Genomic DNA, 11644 nt, shown 5'->3' with positions numbered 1-11644 from the left:
AGATCACAAGTTTCCCAACCATGTCTACAAACTCCAAAAGGCGCTCTATGGGCTTAAGCAAGCACCAAGAGCATGGTATGAATTCCTTAGGAATTCTTACTTAAACAAGGCTTTGAAATAGGCAAAGCTGATCCTACCCTTTTCACTCAAAAAGTTGACAAAGATATATTTGTGTGCCAAATATATGTCGATGACATAATATTTGGTAGTACTAATTATTCTTTTTGTGAGGAATTTAGTACAATCATGACCAAGAGATTTGAGATGTCCATGATGGGTGAATTAAAGTTCTTCCTCGGATTTCAAATCAAGCAAGTGAAGGATGGAACTTTCATTAGCCAAACAAAGTACACCCATGATATGCTCAAGAAATTTGACATGGTGAATGCCAAGTCTATAAAAACTCTCATGGCAACCAATGGACATCTAGATCTCAATGATGAAGGGAAAGCCATGGATACTAAGGTATATCGCTCCATGATCGGCTCTCTACTTTATTTGTGGGCATCTAGGCCCGATATTATGCTTAGTGTGTGCATGTGTGCTAGATTTCAAGCTAACCCGAAAGAGTGCCACATAGTGGCCGTTAAGAGAATCTTGAGATATTTAGTACACACTCCTAACCTTGGTTTGTGGTATTCTAAGGGCTCTAGGTTTGATCTACTTGGGTATTCAGATTCTGATTATGCCGGTTGCAAAGTAGATTGAAAAAGCACTTCGGGGACATGTCAATTTCTTAAACGATCCCTAGTGTCTTGGAGTTCTAAAAAGCAAAATTATGTACCCTTTCCACCACCGAGGCCGAGTAAGTTGTAGCCGGTGCATGTTGTGCTCAACTACTTTGGATGAGGCAAACCCTTCAAGATTTCGGATGTCACTTCACTAAAATCCCACTCTTGTGTGACAATGAAAGTGCCATAAAGTTAGCCAACAATCCCGTAAGCTACTCAAAAAACTAAGCACATAGACATCCGACATCATTTCTTGAGAGACCATGAAGTCAAAGGAGATATCAAAATTCACCATGTGAACACCGAAAAGCAACTAGCCAATATCATCACTAAGCCTCTTGATGAGTCAAGGTTTTGTGCTTTGCGTAGTGAGCTAAATATACTTGATTCTCATAATGTGGTTTGAACTAAAGCACACCTTGATTGATGAACTAGCGTGGATAGGAGAAATGAATTGCAAAAATTTAAATATTGTGCTTAAAAATGTTTATCGTAAGAAACAAGTGTATTATGATCATTGTTTGTATTGATTATTTATTGCTGATCATAGTGTGCTTGAGATATGTGTCCACATCCTATATATATAGAGATATTTAGTTAGTAGCTAAATTTGTTGTACTAGAGAGTACGGCAGTGCCACGTGTGGTGAGTGGCAGTGCCGCACTTTGAATTCCAACTAGAATTCGGCCAAAAACAACTGTTACTATGGGGGCCTGTCTTACCTCTCTACTTCACCTGGCCCCCAAGGTAACTTCCCTTCTCCCTTATTCATCGCAGCCATCGTCGTTGCCTCTTCTTTCCTGCACGCACGCATGTAGCCGTCACCGTCGCCGTTGCCGCTCTGTCCAGCGCCACGCTGCTGCCTCTAGCACTGTCGTAGCTTGCTGGTGCTCTTCCTCATCATCACCAGCAGCAGCCGAAGTTCATGGATCGAGCCATTTTCTTCCTTTCCTCAATCCGCGTAAATTAAGGTGAAACCCTAACCTAGTCTCGATCTATGCCATGGAGCTCTTTGTTGAATGATGGTTTCTAGTGACTGCATGATTAGGGTAGAAACTAGTTTTATGAATGAATTGAATCAAAACAAAAATTCATTTATTGAGCCTCATCTGTACCCGCAGCAGTGCCGCATGTTGGGTGTGGTAGTGCTGCACTCAATAGAATGAATATGTAAATACAGATGTTGTTCCATCGATGACTCTCTGTTTTGGTTGGATTTGTGCACCAGATGTATTTCTATCTTAAACATGTAGCTACTTTACTACATTGTAGACAACTCCATATATTTGTTTAGGTCTACTTATTTTGAGATTGTTTAGTGGTCTAGGAGAATGGTTGATAAATAGTCTAAATAGTTGAGAAGAAATGAATCGTGGAAGAGGTGAAGCACTAGGTGTGGCAGTGTCGCTCCTAGAGTGCGGCAGTGCCGTACCCTCTGACCAAATTGGTTTAGGGTTCTTTTCTAACCCGAGAATTGAATCATCTCATCTATCCAGAGTGTTTTACAAGTGTTCTTCTATACCCCTTATGTATAGTTTCTCATTTAGACCTATATTTGTTTGCATAGATGGCCTCTGGAGGTGATGATGACCGGAGGGGGAAGAGGAAGATGACCTAGCCTTGGGATAAAAAGATGCCTCATCGTGGTCATGGCAAGACCACAGGGGACAGCAGTAGTGCAGTAGGTAGAGGGGCTCCTAGTGATAGGAGGAGAAAGAATCAATTGATTTAGGAGGAGAACTTAGAGAGGGATGGTTGCACCATTCCTCTAGGTGTTTGCCTAGATACTCTACCTCACCTTGAGGAGTTTGACAGAGGTTATATCAGAGAGTATTCTGAGGATGTGATTATGAGGTGTCTTGTTGACACGCGTGCTCATCACGTGCTCAATTATGCGGGAAAGCTGAAGATGGTGAAAAAAGCACGTGAGAACAATCCCTATGAACAGCCAAAGGATTTGGGGATTGACTACATATTTTGGAATGAGTTTTATTCCAACTTCTATGCATCTGTGAACTTCAATTCTAAGAAATCCAAGGTTGTGAAGATGCAGTATGTTGATTGGGAGGAGATGAAGGGAAAGAATGAGCTTGAGTTCAATAAGGTGATCAAGGCTTGTGAGTTGTTTGGCCTCACTGATATTATGAGCTTCAGATATAATTGGAATGAGGAAGTGCTAGCCCAGTTCCATGCCACTTTCTTCTATAGCATCTACACTGATAATATTTACTAGATGACTGAGGGATGGCATTACAGAGTTGACTTTGTGACTTTTAGTTGGATCCTTAGTTTTGGAGAGGAGGAGCGGGGCTTCACTTACATTCATGATGAGGCTAGAGCTGAGATCCGTGACATAGCTTATATGTGGATTGACAGGAGAGGTGCAGATGGGAAGGTCAGTGGCCTAAAGAGCTATTATTACATTCTGAACAATTTGATTAGGCACACAATCAATCCTAAGGATGGAGCAGCCTCTGATCTTAATGGATATGTCAGGAATGTGCTTGCTAGATTTGCTCTAGGAGGTGATAGGTTTAATGTCCCTCGCTTCATGTGGCGTGAGCTGAGGAACGCCATGGAGGATGGGAGAAAGGGGATACCCTATGCCCCCTATCTCATGTTTATGATTGAGAGGGTCACTGGCTATAGATTTAAGAAAGACGGTCTTCACACCGTCTACAAGATTGAGAAGACTCGAGGAGTAGGTGCTAGCAGGGAAGTGAGATGCTCTCCATCAGTTGTGGACGTGCCTGAGTCATCCCACTCTAGGCATCACAAGGAAAAGAAGATGGAGAAGTTTGGGAAGTGGATCAAGGCTATTTTCACCACATGCACCTATGCAGCGAGGACCGTATATCAAGACTGGTTAGAGAACCGTGAAGCCAACTAGGAGGCTAGAGAGCGTGTAGGGCTGCCACCTCTTTCTCTAGTTTAGTCACTGCCAAGATTTGATGACCTCCCTAGTCTTTCTGAGATAGATTTAGAGGATGAGGAGGAGGAGCAGGAGCAGGAGCGGCCAAAGCTTGATCCTCACACGAGTTTGAGGTCCACCTTGTAGTCCATGAGGAGGAGCACCAGGCATGAGCGCCACACTTTGACCACTCATCGTCAAGGGAGGGTGGTGGTGTCTTCTTCCTCCTCCTCCGACGACGACGATGACGATGATGGTGGAGAGAAGGACGTTGCAGGTGCTAGTGGAGCTGCTGGTGGGGATGATGTCGATTGGGACACCATCCAAGAGGATAAGAAGTGAGTGTTGGTCTTTTTTCTTTTCTTCTCTTTTTGGTGCTTTATGCCAAAGGGGGAGAAAATTAAAAGGGTCAACAACTTTTTCGACGCCATGGAGAGGAGGTTGCTGCAGCTAGAGTCATATTCGTATCCATTTAGAGTAGTCTTTGTTAGGTAAGAGTTTGAGAGTCCATTAGAAACTCTATTTATGTACTAATGCTACTTAAGTAATTTATATATGTGTAGGATATGGACATATATTAATCTATGATGTCGCTTGTGATATAATTATGCTAGAATGTATATTTTTATATGTATCACATGTTGTGTGGTGTCTGTTCTGATCTATGCTATTACAGCAAGTGTAGTAGTGCCGCACCCAGCTATAATAGCAAAACATGTTGTGCATAAACTATCATTCGCATCATGTTTTACATACCTGACACAGTATGCAGCACCCCACAGGAGCATGGATGTAGGGGGAGCCCCATCACTTTCACTAAAATCTGAATCTTGGCTTCTTATGACAATTTGAGAATTCAATTCTCTATTCACATATTTAGGGGGGAGGCTCTACACCCATGGCTCAAAAAATCTCAGTATTTATTTCATATCTTTTGTAAGCTCTAATTGGGTTGTCATCAATCACAAAAAAAGGAGAGATTAAAAGTGCAATCAAGCCCTAATTGTGAGTTTTGGTGATAATGACCATGCAATTAGAGAACTAATGAGATTTGTAGATATGACAAGCAGGGAATTTATATTCGAGGATGCTACAAGAAATGGGGGAGTCTCCAATTACAAATGTTGATGGCTTCAAACTCAAAGGAAGTTTAAATTCTTTTATATTTTAAATTTGAGTATAGGAAAAGCCATACTATAAAGGGGGACACAATGCTTAAGCTAACATGTGCTACCAAATGCTCAAACATATACATGCATCCTTAGATTCACAGCCAAGACAGCCTAAACTTCACTCTTACCCTTGCTATCTTGACTGGTGCGGCACTGCCGCACTTGAAGAGAGGCACTGCCGCACTTAAGCCGTGGCACTGCCACGACTTAAGTGACCGTTGGGGCTGAGGGGGTATTTATAACCATCCTCTTCCTCCCCAACGGCTATCTTCTTCCTCTTGCTCATTCTAGCATGCCCAAAACAGAAAAGGAGCCTTCTCTCTCTTTCTCCATTAGTGACCTTGAGCCCTCAAGCAAATCCATTGATTTCTCTATCAATCCTTGAGAGAAAAGGGTCCAAAACTCTATTAGAGAGCAGCTCCATTGATTTCCTAACTCAAAAGGGCACTTGGTTCACGTTTTAGCAGGCGGTTGTGTTTGTTACTCTTGGAGCTTGCCAACTTGTGTAGTAACCCCGGGAGGTTTGTAACCATCTCTTGAAGTTAGTATACTCACCCCTTATCTCAAGAGTTAAGTCTCTTGACTTAAGAACGAGAAAGGGTTGGAAAGCCCCAAACCTTAGTGGCTAACCTCAACAACAACGTGGAGGTAGGCAAGCCTTGGTGACAAGCCGAACCACGGGATAAATCATTGTGTCACTTGTGCTTAATTTACATTACTTGTATTTCATATTGTTGGTTGAGGTGATTTCTAGGGTTTTTAGTCAATTTACTTGTGTGTGGTATTCCTACAACTTCTAGCTCTTGATCTATGACTATCATACCTGCAGTAGGCTAAAAAATTTCTCTGATCTAAGTTTCCCTTCACTGATTTTGAACTGACTCGAAGTTGTCTGCAGGTGCGGCAGTGCCGCCTTTCTAGTCCAGCAGTGCCACAGTCCGGCAGTGCCGCCCTCCAGAGCGGTAGTGCCGTAGGGTGAATTTGATAAAAGTTTATTTGTTTGTTTTGACAGGCCTATTCACCCCCCTCTTGGCCAACCAAAGATCCTATATAAGGCTTGCCACTGACACCCTTCCCCAGACTTTGCACAGAGCGGGAGCTCTCTGCACTGGGTACACCCTTTTTTGTGGTCTTAGGGAATCCTGGAGGTACTCCATCAACAGATTTCCATTGCAGGATCGTAGCTGCCTAGCTAGATCATCATCGGCAATCTGGGAGCATCATGTCACCGCTCAACATTAGGCTACCAATGCATTAATCTGCACCCAATCGCATTGAAATGAATCTGATAGCGCCATCTCTTTTCTAGAGTCTCAGCATCCAAGGCTGTGTTTAGTTAGGTGAAATTTGGGAATTTAGCTACTGTAGCACTTTCGTTTTTATTTGGTAATTAGTATTTAATCATGGACTAATTATGCTCAAAACGTTCATCTCGCGATTTCCAACCAAACTGTGCAATTAGTTTTTTCGTCTATATTTAATGCTCCATACACGTATCGCAAGATTCGATGTGATGGCTACTGTAGCATTTTTGGGAAAAGTTTTTGGAACTAAACAAGGCCCAATTCTCAGCAAGTGCCCATTTCAGCTTCAGCTGGTTAGGTGGCTTAGCTCCTAGCAAGGCTTCCCAGATGCGGCCTCCAGTTATTTGGTTTCCTATTTGGCTTTCTAGCCAGGCTTAGCTAAGCCAAAAAGGCTCCTTTAGGGTGGCTCGCTGGAAACGCGAGACAGCTCTGTTTTCCTGGAGCCAGGCTTGTGCCAGGCTCGAGCACGAGTTCGCTCACCCCCTCGCTCGCGAGTCTGCTCCTCCTTTGGCCATCTCCTTCTTCACCCCGCCGACCTACGTGCCTGCTCCTCCTCCTCCACCACCGTCTGCTACCGCCATCGTGGGCTCGCCCCGCTCCCTGCCAGCGCCGGCGTGGGCTCACGCTGCAACCACGAGGAGCTGGATGTGGTGGAAGCGGAGAAGTGCTCCACGGGCGGCATGTCCATCAGGAGCTCGACGCGGTGGAGGAGGAGGAGCTAGACGGCCGTGTGCGGAGGAGCAAGGTGGGCGCGCGGAGGACTACCTCGTATGGCCGGGTGCCCTTCAACCTTGGCGGGATGGCGGCAAGGCGGACAAATCGCGCGACCGCGAGCTCGTCGTCCTCCTTCACCGCGAGCTCGTCATTCTCCTTCGTTGCGAATCGCGTGACCTCGTGGGGTTGCGATTCAGCGGCAGGCGCATCCGCTCGTCCTCCTCTGCGGCGATTCGGCGACCCTGCTCCCCTCCTCCTCCACCCCACCCGCCGGATCTGGTGCTCCTCATTCAAGGCAAATCGGTGGCGGACGCATCTGTTGCTCCTCGCCTGTTGGCCTCCCGTTCTTTGCCAAGGTCCTGCCATGCTCGCCGCCCAAGGTGGGATGAAGGAGGAGGTTCGCCGGCCAAGGTGCTGCCATGCTCGCATGCCCACCGCCTGTTCGACTAAAAGCCTCAAAGGGATAAACTTACCCGTTGAAGAAAGAGGTGATTTTATATGAACTAAACCAGGGAACCAAACACATCGATTCCGTACAGGCAACCAAACATGTGTTGTTTGCATTATCTAGAGCCAGCCTGTCTTAGTTTGCTAGCTTGTCTAGGAAACAAACCAAACACACCCTACACAACATAAAGCTAGCATTTTTATCATCATTTACTATATACATCGGGCGAAAAACTATTAGCTCAGAATGATTACGTATTCACATAGCAACAGGATCAAAAATCATGCATTCTTTTCGTTGGTTGGGCGATCCAGTGGCGAATCTAGGATTTTAGATCAGGGTATGCCGCCTAAAAATTTTCATATACAATTCGGTAAATCCATATTAGTAATTCAGTAATAATTATAAAATCGACTACATGATTTGGTATAAGTGCACTAAATAACACAATAAGGCTTAAATTTATGGATTAGTTAAGTTAAAACCATCCACTAAATACAATATAAATAGTTCAAAAGTCATACCGATAATTGAAATATAGGAGTAAAAGAGTACAAGAGACTTACAACTCTATTTCTGACTATTTTATTTGACGCTTTCGAAGGGACATAAATATCTTGATTATATCATCTTCACCAACTTCAAAGAAAATATTCCGCTCAGTGAAAGTGACTAGTCAATCATCTAAAAGACTATCTCCACCATATTTCGTAACTTTGTTGTCACTAAAACCATTACAGAAAATACTTTCAACACTTGCCGTTGCCATGAGTAGAAGCAACACCAATTTGAGATGCTCATAAACCATTGATACACTTTGTGCCTCTTTATTTCGAAAAGCTTAACTGAGAGAGTTTCTCTTCAGAAGAGCATAAATATTAAAAAACACAATGCTAAATAATTAATCAATTTGTTGTTTGTGATGTTAGCAAATACTCCATCCATTTCAAATTATAAGACGTTTTGGCTTTTTGAGATACATAAATTTTGCTATGCACTTATATATACACTACGTCTAGATTATGCATAATAAAAGTAATGTATCTAAAAAAATCAAAATATCTTATAAATTGGAATGGAGGGAGTAGCTATGAAAGTAGATAATAATTTTCTATAATAAGACGAAGAGTAGAAGATTAAATTTTATCAGGGAGAAATAGTGAATCAACGAGCCTATGTGACTGCGTGGTCGTGCAAACTGCAAACTGCACACGAGGGACCGGAGGCAGCAGGGCACCGGCCACCAAAACCAGGGCGTCACCGTCACGCCGGCATCAACAGTCAGTCAGGGGGCGGCAGGAGGTGGCATGTTCCGTGAACCGTGACTCCTCAGCTCCGATCGACGGATCGAGATTTTTTTTAACAAATCGACGGATCGAGATAACAGCCAAAAAGTGGAAGGTCCGAGGATAACCTTGCCGCGAACTGACCTCCTGGGCCTTCTAACTTCCCGCTTCCGTGATGGATATAGCGTCATCTGTGATCCAAGTGATTTCTTTCCTTTTTTAATACAAATACAGATATATAATACATATATGTTATTAGTACATGGGTATGCCGGTGCATACCCGGCATACCCTGTGCCTCCGCCACAGGGGCGATCAGGGCGCGTTACTGGTCCTTAGATTGTTGTCCCAACGAATATATTCTCCGCCAATTTTAGCAGCTGGCTATTAATTGCAGGGATCAAAACATACCCTTAATCATATACAACTAATAAATAATATGCCTGATAGCAAGCGTAATGGAGGTTTTACATGCTAAAAAATCTTCTCTAGCCAACGAAACCCAACAGGTGACAATATATAATTCATATATATGACCCGGCAAAGTTGTTACATATCAAGTTCAAGGGGTTTGAAAGAGTTTTTCATTCTTGAGTCGAAAAAAGAGCACCAAACATGCATGAATCTTGAATCAAATTAGACGACAATGAATGATAATATAAGTTAATTGTGGTGATCGAAACTGATGAATTGAGATTGATTACACAGAGGGCTAGCTCTTATTATTATTTGTGTAAGGTAGAGTCAACTACTGTTCTAAGCATATGGTAGGATTGCATCATCGATTGGCTTTGGCTAGACGGCGGCGGCGGCGGGCATTTAGGGTTGCAAGCGCGGCAGTTCGCCCTGCACACACCCTGCGTCTTATAACACACGGTTTTATCCGGGTTTTCACTCAAGCAGCAGTAGCAGACCTTCCAGTGTACACAAGAGAGGGGATAAAAACGAAGATTATGCTAGGATATAAATAGAGAACGGATATCGTGGTTCTGTCACAAGGGCAGTACTGATGTATTCATTGATACAAAAAACTGTTCACACGGGGACTCACCCACAAACTTAACTTTTATATTTTCTACTACTGCAAATACTACTGCGACCGCAAGGGATCCGCTCGGTTCCGCTCCCTCGGCTTCAGCAAGCGCAATGGGTACCTCAAGGGCGTCGCACCCATAGATGCTTAGTAGAAGAACATGGAGCTCCTGACCTTCTCATGCAATCAAGGCAGCTCCTAGGAAGGGGCGTAGCCACCAAGGCCATACCGACTCTATCACGAACGACGAGCATGGGTCCCGCTTGGACATTTCCGACTGAAGCTCTCCGAACCCCGTCACTCAGGTCATCAAGGTGAGCATGTGTTCATTAATACAAAAAGTATTCACACAAGGGCTCACCCATGATTGACGAGCACAGGTCCCGGTCGGACATTTCTGACTGAAGCTCTCCGAACCCCGTCACTTAAGCCATCAAGGTGAGCACTACCGAACCCCTCTATTTCCTTATAAATCATTTCATACATTCATATGAACATCTCATTCCATACGCCCGTGCCTCCCAGACGATTTGGGCCCTAAACTGCCCGGGGGCTCAGGAACTAAGCATCTCACGTGCAGCGAAATGCACCACAACGCTCCGTGTTGCGTCACGAAGCGTCGGTTGCCTCATTCGACATGAGCAACCAACAAAGCCACGGGAGAAAACCATAGATGAGCCCCGTGCGGCCCAAGCCCGGTCTGGCAGACCAGGTCATCTCAACCTTCTCGTTCGATCCTGAACCTCTCACTAGGCCCATAGAATCTCCATCGAGGGGAGGCTGTTAGGCCACCCGGGTCGGTCTCCGGAATGACCTAGGCATCTGCCAGGTTGTAGGTAAAGGAGTAGTGGAATGCCACAAGGGGGCTATGCTGACCCCGTCACGAACGACGGACCCGAATTCCGCTCGATCACACCCATTAGCGAACTCACCGAGCTAGTCTTCGAGCCCGAGCGATCGGGACAAGCGACGAAACTCAGCCCCTCTAGTTGTGAGGAACCGAGGATGGGGTAACGCACACAACTCACATTGACCCCCACGAAGGCCCGACAGGGCTCGGGGGCTCAAGACAAACGCCAAAAATCTAGGGACCGTGACTCCGAACTCGCGTAACGGCTTCACTTTCGACTGTGCTCCAAAAATCCAGGGACCGTGACTCCAAACTCGCGTAACGACTTCACTTCTGACTGCGCTCCAAAAAATCTAGGGACCGCGACTCCAAACTCGTGTAACGGCTTCACTTCCGACTGCGCTCCAAAAAATCCAGGGACCACGACTTCGAACTCGCATAATGGCTTCACTTCCGACTACGCTCCAAAAAATCTAGGGACCGCGACTCCGAACTCGCGTAATGGCTTAACTTCCGATTGCGCTCCAAAAATCTAGGGACCGCGACTCCAAACTCGCATGAAAACTAACTACCTCGGCCGCCCAGGCTGCGCCGAGGCCGGGATCCATGACTCCGACCCGCTCGGTCGCACCGACGCCAGGACCCACGGTCTCGGTCTCGTCCGACCCCTAAAACTAACTATTTAGAAACCACGGCACGCACCGACGCCAGGGTTTGTCCAAACTAACTCCCTCACCCGATCCCACGACGCGTATCGACGCCAGGATTAGTGAGCTCTCTCACATCCGAAACTAACTACCTTACCCGATCCCACGACGCGCATCGACGCCAGGATCAGTGAGCTCTGTCTCGTCCGAAACTAACTACCTTGGGCACCCAGGCTGCGCCAAGGCCGGGATCCATGACTCCAACCCGCTCGGTCCCACGGCGCGCACCGATGCCAGGACCCACGGTCTCGGTCTCCTCCGACCCCTAAAACTAACTAATTAGAAACCACGGTAGAGTTAGCCACATTTCTCAATATCCAAGTCATGGTAAAATTTTAAATTTGTCAATGTTCAAGTCATGGTAAAATTCTAGTCTTCAACTCATAGCAAAAATTCAGACTTAGCCATTTTTGCATATGTCTGTCCCACAAATTTCAGCATGTCCATCTCATGGTAAATTTAAAGACTTAGCCAAAATTTTATATATC

The sequence above is a fragment of the Miscanthus floridulus genome, chromosome 14, assembly GCF_019320115.1.
Source record: "Miscanthus floridulus cultivar M001 chromosome 14, ASM1932011v1, whole genome shotgun sequence".
In the NCBI taxonomy this organism is placed as follows: domain Eukaryota; kingdom Viridiplantae; phylum Streptophyta; class Magnoliopsida; order Poales; family Poaceae; genus Miscanthus; species Miscanthus floridulus.
This window is presented reverse-complemented; position numbering follows the sequence as displayed.